The sequence below is a fragment of the Triticum dicoccoides genome, chromosome 7B (genome assembly GCF_002162155.2).
Source record: "Triticum dicoccoides isolate Atlit2015 ecotype Zavitan chromosome 7B, WEW_v2.0, whole genome shotgun sequence".
NCBI classification, from domain to species: domain Eukaryota; kingdom Viridiplantae; phylum Streptophyta; class Magnoliopsida; order Poales; family Poaceae; genus Triticum; species Triticum dicoccoides.
The window spans coordinates 639,636,250-639,643,313 of NC_041393.1; the positions used below are offsets into that span (position 1 = coordinate 639,636,250).

The following is a 7,064-nucleotide window of genomic DNA, read 5'->3' on the forward strand; positions in this document are numbered from 1 at the left end:
GATGGCAGGCGCGGGCTCGGGGAGGACGGCGTGGGCTCGGGGAGGCTGGCGGGGGCTCGAGGAGGCCGGCGACGACGACGGGCGCGGGCGACGGTGGGGGTGGCGGGCGGCGTCGGGGCAGCCTGGCGGCGTCGATGTGCTCGGCGTCGTCGGGGGGCAACTGGTGGCGATGAACTCTGCAAAACTGAGAAGTGCTACTTATATACAAGGAGCATTGGTCCCGGTTGATGGAAAAAACCGGGACTAATGCACCCTTTAGTCCCGGTTGGTGCCACCAACCGGGACCAAAGGCCTCTTTTTCGGCAGCCCAAAGGGCGGGAAGCTGCGGCCTTTAGTCCTGGTTGGTGGCACCAACCGGGACCAATGCCCCCCCTTTAGTCCCGGTTGGAGCCACCAACCGGGACCAAAGGCCCCTGTGCTGCCCGCATCGGGGCCAAAGTTTAGTCCCACCTCGCTAGTTGAGAGGGGCGCGCAGTGGTTTATAAGCCCCACTGCCGCACCCCTCTCGAGCTCCTCTCTACTGCACGCTTATGGGCCTACTTGCGACTGCTTTGCCTGATGGGCCTTCTGGGCCTACTGCGTTCCTGAATCCTGGCCCATAGTAGGGTTTCAAGTCGTATTCAAGCCGTGGGGCCCTAGTGGGGGGCATTTTTTTTGTTTTTTTGTTTTCTTTACTTATTGTTGCTATTTTTATTTTTTTTCCAGTTTTTTTGTTTTGTTTTGTGCATTATTTATTTTCTTTTGTTTTTTGCTTTATTTTTAATTCTTTTTGCTTTTAGTTTTAAGAAAATTATAAACTTTCCACTTTTTTTGTTTTTTTGTTTTCTTTCTTGCTTTATTTATTTTATTTTGTTTCTACTTACAACAAAATACTTATTGTTGCTATTTTTAATTATTACGAGGGCCGAACCATAAGACATTAAAGCATTTCAAATGAACTCTGAAAAAGTTGAAAGTTGGCATGGTATCATAAATTGACCCACACATAGCATGTGCATGTACAAAACGGACAATGGTATCATACTCGTCAGTTACAAAGTTGGCATGGTATCATCATAATAGTTGCGGGAGAAAGTCTTCACTTTTTCTTCGCTTGTGTCATTTGCTTATTGCGCCGTAACCATGGATAATCTTCATCGTTTATCAGGATGCTGGGGTCAGCCTTGACTTTAAAGGGAGGAATTTCATGAAACTTTTCATAATCTTTAGACATGTCTGTCTTGTCCTCCACTCCCACGATGTCCCTTTTTCCTGAAAGAACTATGTGGCGCTTTGGCTCATCGTATGATGTATTCGCTTCCTTATCTTTTCTCTTTCTCGGTCTGGTAGACATGTCCTTCACATAGATAACCTGTGCCACATCATTGGCTAGGACGAACGGTTCGTCAGTGTACCCAAGATTTTTCAGATCCACTGTTGTCATTCTGTACTGTGGGTCTACCTGTACCCCGCCTCCTGACACATTGACCCATTTGCACTTAAACAAAGGGACCTTAAAATCATGTCCGTAGTCAAGTTCCCATATGTCCACTATGTAACCATAATATGTGTCATTTCCCCTCTCGGTTGTTGCATCAAAGCAGACACCGCTGTTTTGGTTGGTGCTCTTTTGATCTTGGTCAATCGTGTAAAATGTATTTCCATTTATCTCGTATCCTTTCCAAATCAATATAGTCAAAGATGGTCCCCTGGATAACAAATACAGCTCATCACAAACAGTGTTGTCACCTCTGATACGTGCTTCCAACCAACTACTGAAAGTCCTGATGTGTTCACATGTAATCCAGTCGTCGCACTGCTCCGGGTGTTTGGAGCGCAGACTGTTCTGTTGTTCATCGACATACGGGGTCACCAAGGTAGAGTTCTGTAGAACTGTGTAGTGTGCTTGAGACCAAGAATATCCGTCCCTGCATATTATTGAGTCCCTTCCAAGCGTGCCTTTTCCAGTCAGTCTCCCCTCATACCGCGATTTAGGGAGACCTATCTTCTTAAGGCCAGGAATGAAGTCAACACAAAACCCGATGACATCCTCTGTTTGATGGCCCATGGAGATGCTTCCTTCTGGCCAAGCACGGTTACGGACATATTTCTTTAGGACTCCCATGAACCTCTCAAAGGGGTACATATTGTGTAGAAATACGGGGCCCAGAATGACCAGCTCGTCAACTAGATGAACTAGGACATGCGTCATGATATTGAAGAAGGATGGTGGGAACACCAGCTCGAAACTGACAAGACATTGCACGACATCACTCCTTAGCCTTGGTATGATTTCTGGATAGATCACCTTCTGAGATATTGCATTGAGGAATGCACATAGCTTCACAATGGCTAATCGGACGTTTTTCGATAGAAGCCCCCTCAATGCAACCGGAAGCAGTTGCGTCATAATCACGTGGCAGTCATGAGACTTTAGGTTCTGAAACTTTTTCTCTACCATATTTATTATTCCTTTTATATTCGGCGAGAAGCCAGTCAGGACCTTCGTACTAAGCAGGCATTCAAAGAAGATTTCCTTCTCTTCTTTGGTAAGAGCATAGCTGGCAGGACCTTCATACTGCTTTGGAGGCATGCCGTCTTTTTCGTGCAAACGTTGCAGGTCCTCCCGTGCCTCAGCTGTATCTTTTGTCTTCCCATACATGCCCAAGAAGCCTAGCAGGTTCACGCAAAGGTTCTTCGTCACATGCATCACGTCGATCGAAGAGCGGACCTCTAGGTCTTTCCAGTAGGGTAGGTCCCAAAATATAGATTTCTTCTTCCACATTGGTGCGTGTCCGCCAGCGTCACTCGGAACAGCTAGTCCGCCGGGACCCTTTCCAAAGATTACGTGTAAATCATTGACCATAGCAAGTACGTGATCACCGGTACGCATGGCGGTCTTCTTCCGGTGATCTGCCTCGCCTTTGAAATGCTTGCCTTTCTTTCGACATTGATGGTTGGTCGGAAGAAATCGACGATGGCCCAAGTACACATTCTTCCTGCAGCTTGCCAGGTAAATACTATTGGTGTCAAGTAAACAGTTCGTGCATGCGTGGTATCCCTTGTTTGTATGTCCTGAAAGGTTACTGAGAGTGAGCCAATCGTTGATGGTCACGAACAGCAACGCCTTTAGGTTAAATTCCTCCTGTTTGTGCTCATCCCACGAACGTACACCATTTCCATTCCACAGCTCTAAAAGTTCTTCAACTAATGGCCTTAGGTACACATGAATGTCATTGCCGGGTTGTTTAGGGCCTTGGATGAGAACTGGCATCATAGTGAACTTCCGCTTCATGCACATCCAAGGAGGAAGGTTATACATACATAGAGTGACGGGCCAGGTGCTGTGATTGCTGCTCTGCTCCCCGAAAGGATTAATGCCATCCGTGCTTAAAGCAAACCATACGTTCCTTGGCTCACTTGCAAACTCATCCCAGTACTTTCTCTCGATTTTTCTCCACTGCGACCCGTCAGCGGGTGCTCTCAACTTCCCGTCTTTCTTACGGTCCTCACTTTGCCATCGCATCAACTTGGCATGCTCTCCGTTTCTGAACAGACGTTTCAACCGTGGTATTATAGGAGCATACCACATCACCTTCGCAGGAACCCTCTTCCTGGGGGGCTCGCCGTCAACATCACCAGGGTCATCTCGTCTGATCTTATACCGTAATGCACCGCATACTGGGCATCCGTTCAGATCCTTGTACGCACCGCGGTAGAGGATGCAGTCATTAGGGCATGCATGTATCTTCTGCACCTCCAATCCTAGAGGGCATACGACCTTCTTTGCTGCATATGTACTGTCGGGCAATTCGTTATCCTTTGGAAGCTTCTTCTTCAATATTTTAAGTAGCTTCTCAAATCCTTTGTCAGGCACAGCATTCTCTGCCTTCCACTGCAGCAATTCCAGTACGGTACCCAGCTTTGTGTTGCCATCTTCGCAATTGGGGTACAACCCTTTTTTGTGGTCCTCTAGCATGCGATCGAACTTCAGCTTCTCCTTTTGACTTTCGCATTGCGTCCTTGCATCGACAATGACCCGGCGGAGATCATCATCATCGGGCACATCGTCTGGTTCCTCTTGATCTTCAGCAGCTTCGCCCGTTGCAGCATCATCGTGCACATCGTCTGGTTCCTCTTGATCTTCAGGAGCATCACCGTATTCAGGGGGCACATAGTTGTCATCGTACTCTTCTTCTTCGCCATCTTCCATCATAAACCCTATTTCTCCTGCCTCGTCCAAACATTATAGTGTGGCATGAAACCCTTGTAAAGCAGGTGGGTGTGGAGGATTTTCCGGTCAGAGTAAGACTTCGTATTCCCACATACAGGGCATGGACAACACATAAAACCATTCTGCTTGTTTGCCTCAGCCACTTCAAGAAAATCATGCACGCCCTTAATGTACTCGGAGGTGTGTCTTGAACCGTACATCCATTGCCGGTTCATCTGCGTGCATTATATAATTAAGTGACCAAATTAATAGAAGTTCATCATCACATTAAAACCAAAGTACATACATAGTTCTCATCTAACAACATAAAGCTCTGCAGAGCATCTAAATTAATTAAACCATACACTGAAACTATGTAAAACATTTCAATGCGAAAACAAATGCGATCATAATCGCAACCAATGTAACAACTGATCCAACGGCATAATGATACCAAGCCTCGGTATGAATGGCGTATTTTCTAATCTTTCTAATCTTCAAGCGCATTGCATCCATCTTGATCTTGTGATCATCGACGACATCCGCAACATGCAACTCCAATATCATCTTCTCCTCCTCAATTTTTCTAATTTTTTCCTTCAACAAATTGTTTTCTTCTTCAACTAAATTTAACCTCTCGACAATAGGGTCGGTTGGAATTTCCGGTTCAACAACCTCCTAGATAAATAAAATCTATGTCACGTTGGTCGGCATAATTGTCATAAACAATAAATGAACCAATAGTTATGAAAAGATAATATATACCACATCTGAATCATAGACAGGACGAGGGCCGACGGGGGCGGATACCAAAACCATTGCACTATATAAGATGCAATGATAAAAGTAAGAAAATTATACAAGTATCTATATAAACATACAAGTAAGAGTTTTTTTTTCCTTTCAGAAAGAAGATAAGAACAAGAGGCTCACCACGGTGGTGCCGGCGACGCGGACGATCGACGGCGGTGAAGACAGGGACGGGACGTGACGGACCGCTAAACCTAGACAAATATTGAGAAAAATGGAGCTTGGAGGTGGAGCTTGGAGAGGAGAAAGCTTAAGTAGTGTGGCTCGGGCATTCCATCGAACACCTCGTGTGCATAGGAGGTGAGCTAGAGCAACACAAAGCTCTCTCCTCGCCGGCCACGAAAAACAGAGCACTGAGAGTGCTCTAATCGCGGGGTATATATATATAGGCAATTAATTGGTCCCGGTTCGTGGCATGAACCGGGACTAAAGGGAAGCCTTTGGTCCCGGTTCAGGCCACCAACCGGGACCAATGGTGGTGGGCCAGGAGCAAGGCACATTGGTCCCGGTTCGTCCCGCCAACCGGGACCAAAAGGTCCAGACGAACCGGGACCAATGGCCCACATGGCCCGGCCGGCCCCCGGGGCTCAAGAACCAGGTCCAATGCCCCCATTGGTCCCGGTTCTGGATTGAACCGGGACTAATGGGCTGGACCGTCCTGGACCATTGCCCCCTTTTCTACTAGTGTGGCGTCACTCATCGACGGCGAGAAGAGGCTCATTGACTGCCAGTTCGACCTCCTGAGGAAGTCCTACCTGGCCACAGCTGCAGCCGTGGACGAGGAGCTCCGCCGAAGCCGGCGCCTTGATGCCATCAACAACGGCTCCACGGCTCTGTCCATCATGAAGTAGAGCGACTTGATGGTGGTCGCGAACGTCAGCAACTCGCGGGCCATCCTTGCGACCACGTCGGACGACGGGGACATCACGACCGTCCAGCTCACCGTTGACTTCAAGCCCGACTTACCCCGTAAGTCATCATGACAAGACTAGAAGATGGACAGTCCATTCCTGACACAGCAATTGCTCCCCCACGTTCGAATCCGAATCGCAGAGGAGAAGGCGCGCATCTTGCAGTGTGAGGGCCACGTGCAGTGCCTCAACGACGAGCCCGGCGTGCATCGGGTGTGGGTGCCCCATCGGGAGGCGCCGGGGCTGGCCATGTCGCGCGCGTTTGGCGACTACTGCGTCAAGGACTACGGCATCATCTTGGTGCCGGAGGTGACGCGGAGGAGGATCACCGCCCAGGACCAGTTCGTCATCCTGGCCACCGACGGGGTAAGCTACAGATTCTCGCACAGTCACAAAGTATTTTTATGATGTGCCCAAATGATTATGGACCGTACATTGAGAATGATCTAATGGTTAGGAGGATGCATTATTTCATAATTTAAGAAAAGGTCATGTCTTTACAGAAATGTTCAGTTCCCCCTCAGTTTGAACTTGTAAGGTGTACAATTTTTTTAAAAATTCAAACTTACCTAATTTTGACCAAGTTTATATAATAAAACATAAATATCTACTATAGAAAATCAGTATCATTAGATTCATGATGAAGTATATTTCCATATTTGATTTATTTAGGGGCTATTCGGAAAGCATCCACGCCCTCGCCACGGAGCGGAGCGGACGGAGCGACCTTCTGGCCACTCTGTAGATTATAGTTGCATGCCACTCCGCTCCAGAGCGGAGCTGCGGAGTGGGAGTGAGTCCGAACAGGCCTTTAGTATTGTAGGTTTTAGATGTATTTTGCTACAGATTTGATCAAACATAGGAACTTTGACTTTTGGAAATTTAATTCACCTTATATTTTGACAGACATGAAGTAGTAATTGCTGGGACCATATCCATGCACCATCATCTGAAACCCATGTATTCATGAGGTGTGATGTTAATTTTAACAAATGTGCCCATGGACAGAACCTTGATACCATTATTCACAGACCAACCCACATAGAATTTCTGTAGACTGACATATACGCCGAGTTCATCTTGTAGTATGTCCCTGAACTTTTCTGATGACAATGCTCTTAGTTGGGATGCCATCAGGCTCCAAACCAAAC

At 47.3% G+C, this 7,064-nt stretch overlaps 1 pseudogene; it reads left to right on the forward strand.

Annotated features, from left to right (window-relative positions):
• LOC119336124 overlaps positions 1 to 6,765 on the forward strand; it is a 22,708-nt pseudogene extending 15,943 nt beyond the window's left edge.
• The last annotated feature ends 299 nt before the right edge of the window (positions 6,766 to 7,064 follow it).